General features: G+C 47.7%; 1 protein-coding gene across 5 annotated transcripts in view; it reads right to left on the reverse strand.

Moving 5' to 3' along the window:
- Window positions 1-8,296, reverse strand: part of SLC8A3 (solute carrier family 8 member A3) — a 100,607-nt gene extending 92,311 nt beyond the window's left edge. For 2 of the 5 annotated variants that reach the window (XM_072337312.1, XM_072337311.1), the window contains exon 1: window positions 7,828-8,296. The gene's annotated coding sequence lies outside the window, so the exon portion shown is untranslated. The remainder of the gene's footprint in view (window positions 1-7,827) is intronic. The other 3 variants (XM_072337314.1, XM_072337313.1, XM_072337310.1) reach the window with 2 other exon arrangements.
- Window positions 8,297-22,239: the final 13,943 nt, after the last annotated feature.

The raw sequence follows: 22,239 nt of genomic DNA on the forward strand, positions 1-22,239 counted from the left end.
AAGGCAAGAAAATGGCAGGGTACCTCACTTACTGGAAGTACGCACGGAGAACTGGCTTGAGCAACAGCTAAAGCAAAAATTAGCAGTCTGCATTTTCCCATTACTCCACACAGCCCACCCCTTGACCCCTCAGGCCAGAAAGCCCCTCCTCAGCAGTATCCTGAAGCCAGCTGTCCCTCTAGTCACTGATGACAGCCCCTCCAGAAAAAAACAGAACAGTCACTCTTAAAGCCAAGCAAAGACTTTAAATGAATCTATTTTGCTGTGGGAGAAAAATGAGCACACAAATGAATAACAATGGTTTTCCAATGAATTTGAGCCCTGTGTCCTAACAGGATCCTCACTCTTCAGTAACCTGTCCTCTGCCTGTTGTCTTCATCCTCCACTGTCCACACAGGTGCAGGTGGAATACTTCATGCCCCCCTCCTCTGACCCCATGAATACCCAGCAACCAGCCAAGCAAGAAGCAACCCATTTCAACTTCAGCACTACAAGATTGGCACCACTAATTAAACTGTTTCACTGCTTCATCACATCCAGTGTTATGAAGCATAACCCTACTCTCAATTTAAAAACATCAAGCTGCAGCTTCCAGTCACAGGAATTGTCCCTCCTTCATCCCTTCAAATGAAGGATCAACATGAAAGCATTGGTTCCTACATAGGTATGTGAAAATTACAATCATGCCACCTCTTCAGGCTCCCAGAAGCAACAAGTATAGGAAGTTCCCAGAGTCCTGCATGACCAACCACATTTCTCAGCTCTGTCATTGCACCCGTGCCTCTTCCTCAGCATCTCTTGGAAAATAGGCTTTGGCTAGAGTGATGGCTAGAGGGACAGTCAACCAGGCCAAAAGAAGCCCAAGGGTACCACCAGAGAGCTCCCAGACTCAGTCGTGTTTTACATAGCAAGTACTGTATACTCATGATAAGCATTTATGTGATTTGTGAAATTCAATAAATAAATGAAGAAGCACTGGAAGGCTCAAAGGAAAACTAGATATGCATGTAAATACTTAAAATATCCATAGGTTCACCAGGTGGGATGCAGCTCTCCTCCTGCTCCAGAACACATTCCAAACACTCGTTTTCCCGTTTTCATGAAACTTACTAATGTGCTTGTACAGCCAAAGCTGGAAAGGCTCTTCTTAACTGAGTGTCTCTGTTCTAACTGGCCCAAATGCTCTCTCTTCAACCCAGCAGCCAAGTCCCTATGGGCCCATGAGACAGACAGAAGGCTACACACAGAATAAATGGAGGACTGGATGTGTGAGGGGTGCCGTTAGAGGTCTAGGGAAGGCATGGAGTTGTTGTGTGATGTGGATGCCCCACCCCTGGGGGAGTTCAAGGCCAGGCACTCTGATCTAGTGCAAAGTGTCCATGCTCACGGCAAGGTGGCCTTTAAAGTCCCTTTCAACCCAAACCACTTTTGATTCTGTGAGCTGGGACAAATGGAGTATCATGAATAATTCCATATACTTCAGTAGGAAAAGCAGTGGGAAAGGGGCAGCGAAAGAGAGGTGACTGTGACTCACTGGGGTGTATGAGGCAGCAAGGAGAAGATCTAGGCAAGCAACAAGCAGGCTGGCAGCCATTTGGCTGACAGAAGTGCACCAAGTGCAGCTGAGCATCTTCTCACCTTCAGTCCTGGAGTGATTCCCCAGAGGGAGGCAGCTCTGTCATGCTCTGAAGGTGAAGTTCTGCCTTCTGCCTAGTATAAGAGCACATTGCAGCCAATGGATAAAACTGCCTACCTACTTAAAAGCAAACCCCAACACTGCCAGAAGGGACAGGCTTATTTTTAGCTGGGACAGCAGCAGGGTCACTGCTGGTGCTGCATTTCCCCATGGAAGCCAGGGTTTCATGAAGTGCACTGTGTGCGCAGGGTCACTGCAGGGGAAACATCTGTCAGGTCAGGTTTGGGGAGATAGATTATTTAAGTTAGGGAAGAGGAAACATTTACTAGAAGAAGTGAACCTGAAACTACTCTGTAAGGTTAAAATGGAAGCAAAAAAAATGATGTTGAAGAGTCAGAGCAGGTGGTAATTTAAGTGAGGGCAACTTCTCCTGCACCCTTTCCCAGGATGCTCAGGCAGGAGAATTCTCCATCACATCTAATACCAGATGCATTCCCTATGCTTTCCCTGTATGCAACACATTCTGAAAGACCCATTCCTGTCTGGGGACTGCCAAAACAAAAGCAGAAGCATGCAGTTATTCCTCACTGGGATCCTTCACAAGTGAAAAACTCATGCAAAGAGATCCAGCTTGCACTGTACCCTCAAGACAGCAACACTGGGACCTCCATCTCACTCTGGTACTTGAGTCTACATATCAGGTTCACGGCTAGCTCTGAGGCAGGCAGCTCACCCAGGGCTCTCAGGCCATACTGTCTAATTAATGGCAGCTCATTTCATGAGCACAGGGAGCAGACAACCAGCCCACTGCTGCCTTGTGTGGAGGAGAGGGGGCCAGTCCACCCCTACAGGTGGGTTTTGTGGGTGCAAACCTAATAAAACAAGCAGTGCTGCTCCCATTTCTACTGCCAGGGAATGCAGTCTGGAGGCTTCAGCATGGTGAGATCGTTGCTGATGAAGTGCTGAGCACTAGTGCAAAGCTTTCAAGGGACTTCAAAGAATTGAGAGCAGAGGGGAAGTTATTATTTTATTCTCTTCTTGAAGAGGTCTATTTGGCATGTTGCATCTGAGAAATAGCTTGGCCTGCATTCCTTGTATTTGGTTTTATTTTTCAATCTAGATCAACCCCTGTACATGTTCTTGGGAAGATTTTATATTAAAAATTCCTTTGTCTTTTTTTTTTTTTTTTCATTTTCTTTTTTTCCCTGTGTCTCTTAATAGCTTATCAAGTACTTTGCAGACCCCATCACTCTTAGGTTCTTCGCAACTGATTTGCATTCAGGACTATCCATCTCATCAAGAGTAGACTTCAAGGCTGAACCCACTCCAAGCCTTTACTGCTTCGGGCAATACAGGTGGAAGCAGGGCTTCTTAAGCCAAGCTGAACATTTTCCATGTCCAGTCATCTGCTCCCACTCTGCACTATTTCTTGTCCTTTTGTTAGCCTAACAGTCTGCATGGCTGTGCCATGAATAATGACCAGGAAATGATTGGGCAGTAAAGGAAGCTGAACGCAACACCTGCTCATGCTCTGCTGTGCCCATTGTCTGTAGGGGATGGAACAGTAGCAGGTGGGAAGTCTGTAGAAGTCAATATAAAAATGACAAACGGCTGAGGCATCAGCTGTACAGGCAGGGACAGGTCTCCCCCTTCAGCATCTGCTGGACCACTTATCAGGCTTGTTTTGCTACACAAAGGCTTCCATGTTCATCTTTTTCAGCCAACACACACATCCAAGGGTCACAACATAAACTCAACGAAAATCATGGAAGATGATGGAGGTGAACTTTCAACTCCACATAATATATTATTTCTCACCTACGAACAGACACATCAAGGTGGAAAACCAAGACACCTAGGCCTTAGAGACCCTCAAACAAATGCTCCTGATAGCAAACTGCAGAGAGGGAAGGACGATGGCTTCTCCACACAGAGCATCGCCGCTTGGGTAATGTAGTGGATGTGGGGAGCTATAGCAGGGGCACTCAGAGCCCACAGGTAGGTTTCATATCCTGCCTAGATCCTGACAACAGATTCCCTGCTACCACTTCTCTTCACAAAGGGAGCAAGAGCACATCAAGACAGCAGAATGAGATGTGGACACGTGCTAGCCCTCGTGTTGTCCCTGCTCCAACCCTGGGAAGTAAGCTGGCTTCCACCAATGCACCAGAATACAAACAAGCTGGCACCATGCATCATCAGCACCAGAGGCCCAAGTTCACTCCTGCACGCGTCACCTTCAACACAGCCTCGCCAGTGAGATCTAAGAAGTTCCTTCTCACACGTACATCCTGCACCGCTACCACCTCTTTTGATTAAAACCCTCTTCTGCTTTGCTGCTGGATACTGCTGCTGTTTACTTTGAGACAGCCTCCAAGTACCAGGCTAGGAGCGGGTGATGATGAAAGCAGCGGCAATGCGGTCTCGTATGCTATAGTTTCTAAAGCTCTTTGACACATCCCTGGTTGCAAAACATGCCCAGAAGCACAGGATATTTAGTATTTCTGATTGCTCTTGACCTGGCTGTCTCTGCTGCTGTCCTGAGTTAGGAGGCTTAGGTAAAAAGACAGCAGAGTATGCAAAAGAAGCAAATAGAGCAAGTCCAGCTTTGCAGCCCTGAAATAATCTGCTAGTGAAAGGAAATGCTGAATGGAAACAGAGGCTTCTTCCTAAATCTAAGTGCTCTGGAAAAGCTCCCTGTTTTATTACGATGGAAAATCCTCATTGGAGTGTTTAGTTAGAAAACAAGCCATCATAAAGGAAATGTTAAGAGCCCTAAGCTCTCCTCTCTGCCATGATGTCAACTGTCAGGGACATCAGTGACAGCTCAGCCGTGTGATCAAAGGTTCCAGCAAGCGGATTTAGAGACAGAATTGCCAGAAAATTGAGAGTCGAAGGAGCCCAGGGCCATGATGGTCACCTGTTTATAAATGCTTCTTATGGGTGAACTAATTACTCTGTGATGCTGTACCATAAGACAGTGCTACCTGGATCTCCTCATTGCAGCACTGGTAGATGGGCCTGGCACTGGTTGTACCTTCAGCCTAGCCTGACATATCACTGCTGCTTGATGCCTTGTTATTTCTGCAAAATCCTGAGTGTGGGAGGGAATCATCATGCTCAGCTTTGTGCATATACGTGATGGTCATCACCCAGAGTTTCCAGTTTCAAGCATTAAGATAAAGAAAACAGAAGGGAAGCCAGCTACCACCTATGCTTTGCCTCTTCTGCAGCAGCCCCTTCACACTGCTGCAGGCTCATGGTGGTTCCCAGATTCCACCTTGGAGGTACATAGGGATAGTAAGCTCACCTACTTCTGCAAACCCCACATCACTGACCTCAGCAAATGTCAGACCACGAACTCAGCTGCACAGAGTGCTTTAGTTGCATCCCAAGAGCAGCTTGGGATCTTGTGTGTCTCAATGCACAGAGCTCCCCAGGACAGAGCTTAGCTTTTATTAGATATCTGTACAGCACACAGAAACATGGGCTCCCAACTGGGCTGATGCCTCTAGGAGTTACTGTTATCAAACATTAAATGAACAATAGCGCTAATCTGTGCCACAACACCCAAGCACGGTAGGCGATGGCAGTCAGGGTATCACAGCCATCAATTTCCTGGCTACAGAGATTCTTTTCCCGTATCAAGATATACATATATATATATATTTGTCTGTGTAATATAATTTCCTTGATTTTTTTTTTTCTTTAATACAGAATTATAGATTCCCACCTGATTAAAAAAAAGGTACCTGGCAGACAACCAAAGCCATCTTTTTAACTGTTGAAGCACATGAAAGGCATCAGAAACATGACAGCAACAAAGAACAAGGAACTATTTGTCAACACTGTTTGGTCATTGGGGAAGCTTAGGGGAGGAGAAGGATGCTGTTTGTTTAAAACAAGCAAACAAAACCCTGACAGACAGGCCATTTATCTGTACAGTGCTTTACTTTAAGATATTGTGGAGAGAATACATCTCAACTCAGTCTCTATCAGAAAATGCTGACACACTCAGTTATGGCTCTCCCCATCCCTGGGGATGGATGATACTATGGCAGAAGGGACCCTCTAAGACCAAGGGAAGTGCTGGGTCAGGTGCGATGCAGCATTAGGTCAGCACAGGCTCCAGCAATGCCCTCTGCAGCCTTGTACAGGGCATAGAGCTGCTCCTGCACTGACCTGGACACGGGAAGGGCTGCCCCCACCTGGCTGCCACACCTGGAATCCCTGCTGGAATCCCTCAGCTGGCTCCTCTGGTGGTGGTTTGCTGAGGAAGGGGCAACTTCTCTGCAAGGGACAGGTGCTGTGGGATGGCTCCACATCTGCCTCCCTTTTCACGTTCTGTTATCCATTAGCTGTAGCAAACTCTTCCTCACCAAATTCCCATATAGGCTAAATACTGTTAGCTACTTTGTACAAACGAGCCCCAGGGGATGATGCAGCTGTGCCCAGCAGCATGCCGGAGTCTTGCCACAGAGACTGGGAGCCCACCTGCACTTCCACTGTGCCCACACAGGACTCCACAGTGGTAATACCACAGTATATCATACCTTCCACATTCTGGAACCACTGATTTACTAGAATAGGAGTCACATATGGCTTGGGAAAAAAACAAAACAAACAGGCAGCTCAACTGCACCTATTACCTAGGGCTATCCATGTCCATCCCTCCTGCCCCCATCCCAGCTGGCACTGCACCCCTCTGTTCACAGCAGGAGGGTGGCTCAGGTAGCCACCATCACACTGAGAGCCAGCAGCAGAACCAAGGGTCCCCACATTTCTTCTGCTCTGCCCCAGTCAGCCCTTGGTAGCAGCAGGACGTGCTCCTTTCCAACACTGCTACTCCTGCTCAGGAAACAAGTCTCGTTCCAGCTGACCACAGAAGCCTGACTGCAAGCACCAAAAGCAAATCACTTTCCTAGCTAAACCATCATCAGGGCACACAACTGCCTGCAACAGCAGTGGATGGAGCAGCACTGGGGACTCCCTAGGAACATCTGTGCCACGTGGGAGTGATGCCTCTTCCCGCTGCACCAAAGCAGAATGCTTTCAAGGCCCATGTGTCCCAGCAGCTTCTGCCATGCTGCCATGGAGAGCAGGTGAGCACTGTGAGCTGAATGGGGCTGCCAAGCTGGGATCTCCATCCTCCAGCTCCCTTCTCTCCAGAAATAGGCTCAAGTAAAATCACCCTCTTGTGCTATAAAGTAATGTGAGAAATTAATACACATATATGCACACAGAGAGGAGGATGCATATATGGTGCATACATTCTTCCAGCATCTCCCCTTGGATTTAGAGCATAGTTCTCAGGTGAAGTCCCCAAAATGAGCCCATGAATGCCCAAAGGAGCCAAGAAAGCCAACCACTTCTCTACATTTCCACCTGAGAGAGGAGGAAAATGGCTATATCCTAACATTTAAATATATTTAAAATAAAAGCCAAAATCGCTTGCAATGGTTTTGTCTCCCACTTAGGGCAATACTTCAGACACAGGTGAAAACAATAAAGCTTGAAGAGATGCTGGGCAGGAGAAAGAGCAAGAAATCGCCCACCATCCAGGGCAGTTTGCATGCATGTGTGTGTGTGTGTGCGCGCGCCGGGGGCTGCGGGGGCCCCGCAGGCGGCCCCGTGCCCTATTTAGGGCAGCGCCTGGCGCAGCAGCTATATTTGACACCGGGGGTAAACAAGCGGCACCGACGGACAGAGCGCGACAGCTGCCCGGGACGGCAGCCCCGGTGCCCCCGGCGTGCGGCAGGGATGGCCCAGTACCCCACCCCGCAGGAATAATTACAATCATAAAGAAAAAGAAAAAATGAACATAAGAACCAAAAAAATCAAAAGGAAATAAATTTATAGCACTGCATGAGAGGCGCAGCTCCAGGCAGAGCCCCCCCCACCCGGCTACCGGCATCCCTGCGGGCCGTGCCGCGGCACCCCCGGGAAGGATCCCGGCCGAGGCTCCCGCTGTGCCCCGCCGCTTCCCGGCCCCCCCGGCACAAAGGCTGCAGCGGCCGCCGCGGGCACGGCGCTCCCCCCAACCCTCACAAGCGGCGCCGCCACCCCCCCCCCCCCCCAGAGGGAGCCCGCAGAGGTTCCCCGAGCCCACAGCCCGGCGTTCCCACAGCCCCCTCGGCGGCGGGGCGCTTGGCCGCCAGTCTCCCCTTCCCCGGGGAGCATCGCTTACTTACCCCTTCTGGCGGCTTTCCTGAGTTTTTGAGAGGTGACGGGGGGGGTAAGGGGGGGGGGGGCTCCACTGGGATAAATCCTTCCGGTTCCTAACGGAGCTCACTGCATCTCGTGGGTACCACCGCCGTGCGTGTGTGCGGGGCTGCTGCTCCTCCGCATGTCATTCCAAGTTGCCGTGCTCGCTACGGAACCTGGGCTCTCTTGTGCAGCTGTCAGGGTGAGCGGGGAGGTGCATCTGGAAAAGGGGTGGGGGGACGGGAGACGTCGGTAAATCCACCAGCCTCGGTCTTCAGCTCCGGGCACGGCGAGGGAAGGGGGAGGAGGATGGAGATGGACGAGGGTCGAAGAGGGAGGGGAGAAAATGGGCTGTACCCCAGATGGCAATGAACGTGCCGGGCTTCCCCGGCGCGTCCAAGCTCCCCGCACCGCGCAGCAGAGCAGCGCTCAGCCCGTTTGCCGCGAGACGCCGAGGTTTGCACAACTGCAGCAAGAAGCCAAATCAAAAAGCCAATCTGCGAGCCTCCGAACTGCACGTCACCCTATCAGCTGGGAGCGAGAGCTGCAACAGAATTACAAGCCGTGCATATTTATTCTCCTGAACCCGGGAAGGGGGGGGATTTCGGATTGTTTAAAGGGAGCTACAATGAATCCAGAGCAAACCCTTCGTAAAACAAATAGAGTCTGAGCAGCTGTCTTGAATGTAATGCACACGCACACGGACCTCTGCGCTCTCTATGGGTTATGGATGGATGGGAACATCCACTCACCCTCCAAGCGTACTGACTTGACTTTGTGCACCTCAAGCAGAGGAGGGGATGCACACAGTGGCCAAGCCTCACAGCAGAAGCTATTGATTGCGCACCTAAAATTTAAGGGATCTGCCACAGATTAAATATAGGCGATGTAATTACACAGGCAGCCTTAGTCCTGGTAACCACCCAAAGCTGCATGCTTTGGTTTGTGCTTGCAGAAAGCACCCAATCATTTTTTTTAAACCAAAGTCAAATAGCAACTTGAGAGACAGCAAGTCATCCCAAAGCAAAAATACACATTGCTACCAAAGTTGCTATTTAACTTGGGCAGGAGATGGCCAGGGGCTGGTTTCCATGACCATGGAGCAGGACTGCAGCTCTGTCTCACACAACACACAGTTATCTTTGCACATGGGTTTGTCTCCTGTTGCCATCCCCTCTATTTTTGCCTGTTGCTACCACAGGTTTCCAGCCATCTTACCTACTGCTGTGGCTTTTCACTGATGTAAAAAGCCACAAAAGGTGCTGTAAGGCAACGTTCCCTGCACCACCAGGGATGGGTGATTCCATCCCTCAGAGAGGAGCCAGCAAGTCACAGTGTCCCTGAATGCCAGCTGCTCTATCCTGGTAATTGACCAACAGGGCAGCCCTGACCCCACCACGATAGGACAGAAGGATCCAGAAATCTGCAGGAGCAGTTACTTATGGTCTGGAACCTTCTGCTGTTAATTAGAAACAGAGGAGCAGCTGGAGGAGGACTCAATCACTGCCAGGTGCAGTGAATGAGCAGGAGGCAGCAGCACAGAACAGCCCATGAGGCCCAGCCCCAGCCCTGCATCACCCTAAGCCCCACCTGCTGCTTCTTTTGTCTCCCAATAACCCAAAAAAGATGGGCCAGGTGGGGGACATGGGGACACATCAGTCAGAGAACAAGCTGTGCTCTCGCAGGGCCAACATGCCTGAGCTCTGGATGCCAGCTTAAGAGTATCAGCCTTCCAGTGTTCTCCAACACTTAGTGAGGGACAAGGTTCCTGCTAGCATGGGGGGAACTCTCTGATGCAGGACTCATCATCAGGTGGCCCCAGGCAAATGCAGGAGGCATCAAGGAGAGGGGGTACAAATAGCACATTAGTGGGTGCACACCCTCATACAGCACAAAGGATGGCAGCTGATAGGAACTTCAGGTAGACAGAACTCTATCGGATGCAGGCATTTCATTTCATATCAGTTCCTCAGCTCAGTACATAAAATCACATCTACCAACATTTATGGGAGGCTCTTGGGCATTTCCCTCTTTCCTCCTGTTCCATATGGGCCTGGTCTTGCATTGCTCAATTAAGGTAGAAAATGTTCATAACATCAGAGAGTACGTGAAAGTTTTTGTCTCCTTTGTCTTGGAGGAGTGTTTGCAAGGTACTAACTTGGAGTGAAAGCATACAAATGCTTCATTTGCTGATGCTAATAATGATAAATCTCTCTTGTTTATGTTACCTTTAGCAAATCAAACACAGAGATTTCAAACTACCAGACTGCTTGCTACTGAATCAGAAAGGTCTCTCAAGCTCTCGAGATGTGGGTCAGAACAAGAAAAACAGACTTCATTCTCCTTTCCTTGCCTTGCTCACCTAAGAGTAGAGAACATTCCTCTACCTTAATCCATAGTTTCAACATCCTATGGCTTCAGCCTTCTGCTGGCAGCCATGCTGGTAACAGAGACACTGCCAGCAGAGCACACCTGAAAGCAGCACAGTTGATATAGGCAGCCTGTGGAGCAGGCATCAACTTGCTCTGCCTGGGCTCAGCACAACCCAAAAAATCTGCCAGTGTCATATACATTGTAGAAGAAACTCTGGGAGAAGGTTAACTGAATCAGAAAGGATCTATGTCTACTTCTTTACTCTCCAAGTATGCATTTAACATGTACAGGTTAAGAATTCCACACAGTGTCTATCCAAAAGTTGGACCAGTAGGGCCATATTACTAGAATATTAAAGCAAACATCACAAGCTGCAGGCTCCTCTTCTTGGAAAATTCCTAGCTGAGCAAATGCATCTTCCCACCATCTTCCTGTTCTCCTCTGATCTTTCAGCTCACGGTCTACTGAGCCAAGGACAGACACAAACATAATCTACGCCTACTTGCGCTGTTCCACTGACTGCTCCTGACCCACAGTTTATATCCAAGGGCCTAGCACAGCTCCCTTTTCTCATCTGAGATTTGATCTTGGTGCATCTGGGTTGTGTCATGTTATTTTTTCATAGCTTCGCTTTTCCTACTTCATCAGCTTTCATCAGGTGCCGACTTACGTTAATGTCAGAAGCGATGGGATAATGTCACATTATGACATTTATTAGTATGATGCATCTCCGGAGCCTTGAAATGAAGTTCTAGATCTGAGAAAAAAAATACTTTCCAGGGGAAAAGAGGAAAGGAATTACTACATTGGAGGCAGCTCCAAGGCTATCTGTGATTACAGAGGAAATGAACAGTTTAACATGAAGCTTTGTGCTTTATTTTCTTTCCACAAAAAAAAAAAACCTACTTTGCAAACATGACTGGAGCTCTGAGAGCCAAACTGGGCTTCATGCACACATCCTCACCAGCAAACAAGATCCCATCAGACAAGCCATGGGATATCTGTGACAGCCCATGGGCCTTTATGGTACTTCCCATGAGTAGAGGGCAATTTCTATATAGGACTTAGCAAATAGCTGTCTGCCACAGATGTAAAAGAAAGGATGAAACATTGCTTGTTCTTTAGCATTTGTGTGCTGAACAGGAAGGAGTGAAATAAGTTTGGTCTCTGATTTGCAGATGTGACTTTAGCACATAGGAATTGATAAGATCTTCCCATCAGTACTTGTGTATCAATACTTATGTGCCCGGAAGGTTTAGTTTGGGGTCAGTGTCTGTGCTCCTCAGGTCCAGCTCAGAAGGGTGGGTAGTTCTGCGTGACTGTCTTCACAACAGCAACCGAGCACACAGCACAGAGACAAGCCCAACTGTAGGTTACTGATACTACAAACGTATCTTGGCCTGTGCTTGCCAAAGGTATTCTTTGTACATGACAAGGACCTAAAGGATAAACCTAATGCATCCTTGAGACACTGTACAACAACAAAGTAAAAACTAATTTTTTTTAAAAAGGAAAAAGGTACATAAAGAACAGCTAATCACTGTGTGTCCTGAGCATCTTCACCACTGGTAACTTCTGATGAGAAGCAAGGAGAGTAAGGGCAAACCTCAAAGATGATGGAATCCAGGATGCGTGTTGATCCTGAAGTTCTCCGTGTTAGCATCAGTGAACGGATATCTGCAGTAGAACACACCTGCTCAGGAGGAACACTCCTGAACCAGACCTAGCAAGATAGAACAACCCAGGCAGTAAACAGGCATTCACACAGCAGAGCTTTTCTCCAGCATTTAACTGCTAACTGAGGCTGATGTCCAGAGATTGAGAAGCTCTGAAACTTTCCTTCTTTGTAGGCATCTTACACAACATTAGCACAGTACCAACCCTGTTTTAAACTAGTGTATATATTTTGGAGGGCTTTCATAGCATGAGATTTTTCCAGGAAGGATCAATAGGACTCTTGCTTACAGCACCAGTGACTGTGCCTAACAAGAGAGCACAAGCAGACCCAGAGGCTTCTTCTAACTGCAGTAACTAATAATTAGCAACCAGCAGCTAGACTGCTAGAAATGCACCCCTTTTCTCAAATGGAGAACAAGTACACAAGGCTCAGATTATTGAAGTGGCTTGGACCTGCTCCTCTCCACACTCTTATCAAGGAACAAGAAACCTCACATCAGATGAAGCTGGGCATGACAGATGACAGCAGCTGATACCAGCACAGAAAGAAGCCTGAAAGCACACCAGCACGTACTGATGGTTCTCATGTATGTCTCACAGAGCTCTAGCAGAAGAGTTGGCTCCCAAACTTGTAAATTATTTTCTTAGCAGCTTCCCAAAATCATTTCAGATTCCAAAAGTCAATGGGAAAAGCGCATACCTCATTGATTTCAAAACCCAAGAAAGACAAAAATCAATGGCACCCCTTCCACTCTGGTTTCCCTGTTAAATATTTGCACCGAGATTTCCTCTGCTTCCTACATGCTGGCTAACAATAAAATAAAAATCCATGTTTCTGAAACTAATCCCGTTCTCTGTGAGGAGAGGACTCACAGACACCCTAGAGCAGCAGCTGGCACTTCAGCTATCTGCTGTGCATGGCCTCTCTTAGACTCCTCTCCTTCACAGTTTTGGAGAAGCTACCACCTAGACAGTGCGCTTAGTAACTGGTTGATTTGTGCTGCTATTGCTAATGAAAAACGATCAGGGTTATATTATATGCAGGTAGAGTACAGGTAATGGAATAGATATCAGGTCCAAGGATGAGCATTGCCTTAACCTTGGGAGTCCCTGGGGCTGCATTCAAAGCTTCAGATCGTGGCTTGCTGCTGCTTTGAGATGCGAGATGCTGAAGCCGAAGGCCCCAGACCTCAGGGGATGATCACACAACACAGACCTCGATAGCACAGTCTAGCGGGGATAACAATAAATGCTGAATAAAGATAGAATAAGATTTTACTGTTCCCTTAAGGTGAATGGAATCATTTTCTTAGCAAAAAAGCTGAGACATACTAAAAATGTCTCCTATGCAATAGTGTCTCTCCCTTTAAAAATCTGGGACAAAGTGAGGAGCGCCAGATTGTCTCTTCCCCTTGAGCAGTTAGGAGGAAGCCATGCTTCCCTCCAGGAGACTCTGATCCCAGTTTGCAAAACTCAAGGGAAAAAGGACCTTTAATGTAAATTAACATCAGCCATTCTTGCACACTAATAGTTTAATTAAAGGAGTGAAAGCCTTGCATGAGGAGGCATTAGAGAGGTGCATCCCTCCAGGGTACGTGTCAGAAGCATTGGGGAAAGGCCACATGTCCTTGTTCTGTATGAAGTAGGTGACCCCAAATATGACATTGAATAACCCTTAAAGTGTTGACTTATTCTGGTTCAGTCTCTGCCCAGACATTTGGCCCTGCCTTTCCCCACACATCACTTCACGCCATGCTGTGGGCAGAGCTTCAGCCCTGCTCTCAGTCAGCACATCTCTTATGCTGCAGGCCTGGAGCAGCTCTGCCTTTCCACAACAATCTGTGCTCTGAGACATGCAGGAAGAGACCTGCAGCAAGGCATTTCCCATCTCTCAAGGCAGCTGCAAGGGCTAATTGCTTGACACATGGCCACAATGCCCTCTGGAGGATCAAGGTGTGGCTCAGAACACCAATTACGTGGCTCATTACTGAACTTCATATTTAGTAGACAAGAGAAACAGCCTGCTTACCATTACATTGCTCACAGCACAGGAGCAGCAGGGCCCTTAGAGGGGTTCATGGCAGGTCCAGACTGCATTCTCTCTCCAGCTGCTGTCCCTACTGATGCCCAGTCACTGGTTCTAATAGCATCCAGCAATGGGCCAAGCTCTTACTTAATAAACATCCTTATATATATTTCTTGTTACCAAGAAAAGAAGTAGAAGGTGGTTCCATGGGACACAGGCAAAGCACCACCACCTGGGGACTAGGCAAAAATCCAAGGGTCCTGTTTTCTCCTCTGGCTGGCAGAACATCATCCCCTCTGCATCTCCCTTTAGCTCAACATGTCTCCAGACTGCTGCGCCCACAAACCTGGTGGGTTCTGAGCCTTTGGCTGGGTAGCTGCCACACCCACGTGGGACCCCAGGAGAGGTAAAGGAAATGGCTTTCCCCTCCATGTGCATTATGGACTTTAATCACCTAGGCATACAGGGACAACAGCATACAGTATAACCATGAAATATACCCTCATTTCATCATGCCTTTGGAAAGGCAGAAAGCTGGGAACATACTCCATCTATCCTCTACACAGAGATGTTTTTGTCCTCATTTCTTCATCAGTGGTTTCATGGTTTACTGCCCTCATGAGATTGAGCTGCTACTGCAGCTCCCTTGTTGGATTTCTTTGGTGGCTGTATTGAGACCCTAAGATCATTGCCAGCATGGGCTTAAGGAACTCATGTTCAAAAAAAAAAGGAGAAGAAAAAAAGATAGATATTATTAGAAAGAGCAAAGCCTCAATGAGTCCCATCACTTCCCCCAGCTGCTGCCGTGTCTAATCATTTTCATAGTGTACCAGGAAGTATGAAATCACCGTTAATTTTATGACTGCGATTTCCATCACAGAAGGTGGAGACTTAAAATATTCCTCTCTTCAATGCAGCTGCAGGTTCCCTCTCGGTCCCCCTTACTCCACACACTGCTGGGAAACCAGTGAGACAAACCAGGTCACCTCTTCTCTTTGATGAAAATGCACAGACAAGCTCCAGTCCTTGCTACAGAAATCCCCCAGGGTGCGAGATGCTGAGCGCAGGAAGTTACCTTCAAAGATTTCCCAACAGCAGATAGTGAATAAATAAGCCACGTGCATGTCTTCCAGGACTCTTCTGCCTGGGAAAGGCTCCTGCACTTCTCAGAGTGGTGAGGGCAGGCTCTGAGCCAGAACTCCATCCAGATACTTGTGCCTAGCAGTTACAACTGTCTGAGCATTGCACCGTCTTTGGCCAAGACCCATAGGACCCGTTCAGAAAATGCACACTGCTGAATAATGGGTGACCTTCTCTGGATGCCACAGAACTTGAGGTCAGTCCCTTCTCACACCCATCCACACCCACCAGTTCAGGTCTTCTACCTTGCTACATGCTTTTAGAAAGGTGAACGTAACAACGCCCTGATCAGACAAACATTACTACAGCTCACAGAGCTTCCCATCCCTTTAGGAAAGTGCAGCAGATGATGAGATAAAGCCTGACACTGATCCTATGGAAATTAGCTGGAATTTTATCATTGTTAGAGCTACAGTCCATGCTTCGCTTCAGGAGAATACAGAATCAGTACAGGGAGGCAGAGGGCAGGAACTGAAGCATCCTATATCCAACAACTTTCAGTGGGAATTCTCAGAAACAGAAAGAAATATAGACTCTGTCCAGAGCATCATAACTGCCAGTTCCCTATGGATAGCAGACCTTTAATGACAACAGCTGAGTTGACATATTCTGCTAAAAGACAAGATCACAACAAACAGGGCATTGACTTGGTTCTGACCTCAAACTAAACGAGCTGGCTGCAGTCCCAACAGTACCAGCTCAACCTCTCAAAAAGAATGGAGCAAAGTGCCCAGAGAGCTCCTGGTATTGACCTCCTTCTACACCTGCCAAGCAAAGAAGGTCACTGGCCACCCTGGCTCTACACTCTGCCTGTTTATTATTCATTTAAAAAGGTGTAAAGTGGATTACTTGGGCAGCAACAGTCCTTCAGCTTTCATGGCACTGGATGGAGCTAGTGGCATGGGTGCATGCAGATGCACACACTGCTTGGCTTCCACCAGTGTCCTAACTGGGCTGAGCAGGTCAGAGAACTTGGATATAGACAAACCCTTTAGTTAGAATACAAAGCTAAACCAAAGTATTATGGGCTGAGATGAAAGGAAAAGTAACTTCAAGATCGTGAAACATTAGTTTTCCTTTCCCCCTTGCTTTAATGCGATGGATCACCTGATACTGACAGGCAACTGTTCTGACTGACGTGTACATCCGGATAAAGGAGAAAGGAAATTGGATCTGAGGCTCCGTACTGTATTTTAGCAAGTTCTGGAGTCACCAGAAAGGCTTCTTGGTCAGACTGCTAATGCTATCACATTCCCTGCAGCAGCAGACATGCAGTTGTGTGTTCAATTTCCTGCCATCACTCGTCGTGTCTACCACGCAGCCAAAGAGCAGGAGTGTGAAGTGTATCTGATCTAGAGATGTACGTGAGTGAGGCACAAGCTCTGGCTACAGTAGAAAATTGAACTGTTAATGAAAACTACTTTCAACACGGAGTCTCCTCCTCTCTTCGCTGCATACCCTAACCTGTTGTTGTCCAGGCCTGAAGCTCACAACTATCATCACTTTCACCATGAAATCAGTGGATTTCTTTAATAGTTGCTTTTTCAGCTCAGCCTCTTTCTGCTGAGTGGAAAGATCTCTCAAAGGGCGCTGGGGCCTTCCCCTCCTCCCCGTCCCCCACTTGCTCTGTGCCATCACAGAGGTAACACACTGAGCAACAACCTTGCTTCCCTTTACTCTGACACCTTCTGCAGCCTGCAGGAAAGGCTGGTTGGTCAGCTGAAGGGAAATGGAGAAACAAGGGGGACTGCAGCAGGACAGTTACCTTTGCTAAAATAGAGTGAAGACTCCTTTGTATTCAGATACAGGATGAGGCTTTGCTGACAGGACATGAGGAACCCATTCCTGTTGCAGTTTTTGCTAGGTCCTCAAGCAAAATCACACAGCACACTGAGTCTGCTAGGCAGGAGGGCACTCACCCAGAAGAACCATGAGACCTGTGGGTAGAAAACTGAACTCTAATGGAGCATGGGGCACTACGTACTGGATTCTACCCTGCTGATATTTGGAAAGAGATGAAGCTTGTGAACCCCACACGGAAAAAGGTGTTACTTCTGGTGTCTCATCATGAGCTGAGCACACACAGCTCCATGTCCCAGAGATTTTGGAGTCCAGACTCTCATTTACAGCCCTCACCTGTCTTTGCACTACTAGAGTACAGCCTGAATCAGTCAGATGCAATGGATTTTGCTCAAATACAGCCAGCACTAGGCAAAACACCCAGGATAATTCATGAAAACAATCAATTTATTTTACATCGATGGACTGGACAAGCATCTGCCCATGAATAAGTCTAAATTGCATTCCCACCGTTGGGGATCTGCACTACAGCCCCCTGAAATGCCACCCTAGCTGAAAAATTCACCCAGCAATAATATCACTTGTCTCGCTGGCCCATCAGGCAGCAGTGTAATAGACAAGATATTGATGCAGCAACCTGATGTAATCAAGAGCTATAAAAGGCAGAGCAGTAAATCATTTGGATGCAACAGCCTGCACACTTAGCTGTTCTTTATGTTTTCAAAAGCATCCAATAAACAAAACTGCATTTAACTATTAACAGTCACACAGGAATTTTCCTCGCTAAACTTGAGCTCTTGCAGACACAGATAGTGGTAGGGAGGGAAACATGGCAGGGAAGGAAGTCAAGAAGCGTCCAGAATTAAGATATATATTTTTTCCCCTATAGGCAGGTTATCTGAAGCTTCCTCACAATCAAGCACAACTCCTGGAAAGGGCAACTCTCACTGCTCCAGGGTTAAGGAGTCAAACACATCCTCCCCAGAACTCAGCATTCTTAGAACTGAGCATCAGGCACATTTCCAAGACCTGAAATGAGAGCTGCAGCACAAACAGCTCTGACAAGCCTGTACAACACTAACTGGAAGTGAAGAGTCAGGTCTGCCCCTTTACACCTCAGTTAGGACCAGGATCTTGGCAAGTTGCATGGGCAGAGGCGGACATGCTGATGTCTATGTTACTTCTGAGTGAGACCTGCTGATCCCCAGAACTGTGCATTCAGGGAAGTTGGAGAAATGCACACAAGTGGGACTTCAGAAGAGGTTCCTGCTGGAGAACCATGAGGCCAGCACCCTCTGCGTAGTAGAAAAAGTGGATCACACAGTCCCCTACCTGTCAAGGACTCAGTATTTCAGCATACTCATACAATTACAAAGCCTCCTTAAAGACTGCGGATATGGAGAAGCACTTTTTTATTCCAGCCCAGGAGATAAGCTTTACTTTTCCTCCACATCTCAAGGCTCTGGTTTCCAAAGAGCAAATCAGTCAAGACATACAGAAGGTAAATACGATCAATAATTCCTATCAGTTTTAAAGTGACTAAAGAGGCAGCTCAGGAGCTGGAAACAGCTGTAGGTTGGGCAGAAATGCAGGCACTTTCTCAGCTGCTTCTGTACCAGAATTCCTGGGAACCAGCAGATGACAGAGCTATTCCTTGCTTACTTGGCCTCAGTAACAAGGCAAACCTTAGTCTCAGACAGAAAAGAGCATCAGCACTTCAGGTTTCCTTACAAACCCTGGATCACCTCATCAGCCTTCCCCAGCTAATTTGCTGCAGGTGATTGCACAAGATGAAACCTGCCTGCAAAACCAGCCAGGTCTCACAGTGGGTGTTTGGTGGCAAGCGCATCTGACAGCTGTGGATCTGCTTTAACTTACCCCAGCTGAACATTTTCCCCATTGGCTGACATTTAACTGCCCTGTTTTTTCCAGGATTTATCAAGAACTCAGGCAGTCAAGGTGACTCATCCCCAGCTAAGCCAGAGGAAGCAGGAGCTGTCACACTGTGCAGTGCTCTGGCTGCCCAGGGGGGCTGTCAGTAACGTAGAGTGACCAGACCCTCCCTTGCCTTATTAACTTGGATATCAGCAGAGTATTGCAGGGCATCAGTCAGGCTGGATGGACCCCTCCTGGGTAACAGAGACATAAGTGAGGAGGAGCCCCTCCCTGTGTTCTGCAGTGGGAGATTTATACTAATGCAGCAGCAAAACTCAGGTTCATACAGAGCAGCCCAACTGGCTTGCATGGAGCTACCCCAAGATAAATAGGAAGAAAATCCCTAATTATAATAACTTGACAAGTAACTGCTCCTTCCCCCATTCTTTTCCCTTTCCTTTATATCTTGTCAGTCTCACTGTCAGCCTGCTCGTGATTTTCTTGACTTTGCATCACATGAAGACTGAGGATAAAGCTCACAATGTGAGCAGAATTAGGGGCAGCAAAGGAGTACTCAGCACAGCCTGGAGCAGGAGGCACGTGGTCAGCAGCATGTCCTGCATTGCCGGGATTTGGAAACACACCCGTGTCTGCATGCAAAGGTTTTTCCACCATGCCTCCCCTTCCATCCCCTTCTGGTCCCACCGCCAGGCCTGGGACAGCACACCTCTCACCAGGGGGCAGCAGGAGGCACGGAGAGCAGCACGCAGCAGGGCCAGCTGCGAAAGACATCAGGCCAGCCCTCCACATCTCCCAGATCAGTAAATACGTGCTCCTGCATGGGGATGGGACAGAGCCAGCCATCAAAGCACAGGGTTACTCCAGGGGCTCCGGGACAGCACTGCCTGTCATTAATATGCTTGATACAGCACTAAAAAGGGAAGCAAATGGGATGGGAGGCCAGCACAGCAGCCTTGATGTAGGGACATGAAAGGAGACATTTGCTATCAGATCAGAGATGAGGAGGTGCCATGACAGAAAGAAGAAAATAAAAGAGCTACAGCAGAGGGTTCAGCTGCTGAACAGCCATATGATGGGCATGAATTTGGAAAGAGCTGCTGCTCCCTCAAAGACACACACTGCTCTGCTTCTCCCTGCATTATCACAGTTGTTGTAGAGGAAAGAGATGGGGATGAAGCTGTGCTCACGCTTCAGAGACAGAGCTGCTAAAAGCTGTGGAAAAATGAATTGAACACACAGTATGAATTGAGCAATAACACTGAAGTGACACAAAGTTTGTCAGTGGCATCTTGGGAGTGGGAATTACTCAGTGTGGGCAAGCTATCCTCTGTTTGAATAGCAGAAACTGCATTTATAGAGCAACTTGACTCTGAGAGGCAGCTTAGTCCTAGAAAACTGAATGTAGCTCTCATTTCATGGAGCAGGAATCTTCTATTTTGGCATAGTGTAGCACAAGCACCAGCTCCTAAAGTAGTCTGACACAAGTGCCTGGGTTCTACTTAAATAGTAGGCATACTGTAGGTGATACCACTAAATTACTGTCCGAATCAGATCAAGCTTCACTAGGTAGATAATAAGGAGGGAGGAGCAAAGCCCCAGAAAGCAGAGTGTGCACCAGCCATGATGCAGTTCATCTTCCCAAAGGATCACAGAAGATCTTGCCAAAACAACAAACCACCCACAGCCACTCCATCCTCCACTGAAATGAAACGGGCTGGAGGAGCACCGCAAAGATGTAATTAGCTGTAACAAACACACCTGCTTTAGGACCAGAGGTGAAGAAGGCAAAATCCAAATAGCACTGGGAAATATGATTTTACAGATGAAGGGAAATCCCCACCACTGGGAGTTGCTCCTGGAGGTGCAGTGGGATTTTAGGCCTAAAGATACACACATAGGCCAGCAAAGCTAGGCAGGAGCAAAGAACTGGGTGAAGTCAGGTTCCCGACCCTGAGTGGTGGGAACAACCCAACATGGGAACAGCGTTCTTGAATACAGCTACCTTTTTGTAACTTCAGATTTTAAAAATAATACTTAATATTTTTAATTGATCTGCTTTACTTCAAGCAGGACTCTTTGGCCTGAGGCAGGGATTATAGTCCATGAGCACACACAACGTGGCTCGTGCATGCAGACAGCCTGGAGGAGGCACAGCTCTCTTCCAAGATTTCACGATGATGCTGACTTCAGACCAAAAGAACCTTGAACAATCCCCCATGCTTCATTCGCACAGCTCACATACCAGACACCATCTCTTCTTGCTCCACTGGGTGTAATCACACAACCCAGACTCAAGAGGAACAAGATCTGCTTCCTAAATTTCACCACAGCTTATAGCTTCATATTGATGGATCAAAGCAAAACTCTTTGCCCAAGATGTCTGAACTTTAGGAATGGAATAATGAGGTAAAAGGAGTTGAGCAACTTGACCAACAAGTTTGCTGTTGGTCCTTGGTGTTGCAGGACCCATGGCTAGAGCTTTTTGCAGAAACCAAAGGTTCAGCTCATTTCCGTGAGGCAAGTACCACCCTGAACTTCCTCCCCTGGCCACCTTCTGTCCCTACAAAGTAAGTAAAGAAAGATCTGACCATGGGAGCAGGTCCGTGGGTGGGTTCTGTTCTCCCAGTACATCCCATCTGCATTGACACCTTGCTGAGCCCAGAGGTGCAGGTGTGAGCATCAAAAGCATTGGTCAGAGGGGAAAAAAGTGCACTGTAAACAGACCTATAAGAGAAAGCAGGCACATGAAAATGTGAACTTGCCTTCTCCGAGCTCTGGCAAATTGGCACTGAAAAAGAAGCATGAGTCATTAGAAGTAAAGGATAAACCTGTCTTTTGTATTTAAAAATCACACAAACACTGAAAGCTTTTAGCTTTCTCAATCTGCATTCCCCATCCTTACAAATATGGTTAATGTAGACATAACACTAAAGCCGTAAGAGGCAATGAGTGAAGACCACAGCAGGTGATCCCAGTGCATTAGTATCACAGTACTCCCTCCTTTACAAGGCAATACACCTTCCACCTGGCATACTCTAGTGCCTTGGCTAAGCATTGCTTTAAGTTACAAGAGGACCTGGGAACATCTTTCTCCCCTGCAGAAGTGTTCTCTGGGAGGCAACAACACCAAGGAGCTGGCTGATAGATGAGGAAATTGCTTGCAGACATAATCAGTCCAGACCCATTCCTCCTCATTATCTCTCCATAATACCTGCATATTTCAGTTCTGCAGATGGGTGTTTCCAGCACAAGACTGTGGTTTCAGCAGCTATCAGCCCTTTGTTTGTAGCCTTCAATACTGGTTTACCACAAGGGAGCAGCAACTTGCATTCCCCAGTGCTTTCCCTCTGGGATGCTGATAGCAATTTGCAGAAACCACTAGAAAGGGAGGTATGCAAAGGCTTCACTCCACACAGCTGAGCTTGCTAAACATCAAATCATTCTTAGCAGGGCAGTGATGCTGGGGGACAGCCCCACCAACAGCTGG

The sequence above is a fragment of the Excalfactoria chinensis genome, chromosome 5 (assembly GCF_039878825.1).
Source record: "Excalfactoria chinensis isolate bCotChi1 chromosome 5, bCotChi1.hap2, whole genome shotgun sequence".
NCBI classification, from domain to species: domain Eukaryota; kingdom Metazoa; phylum Chordata; class Aves; order Galliformes; family Phasianidae; genus Excalfactoria; species Excalfactoria chinensis.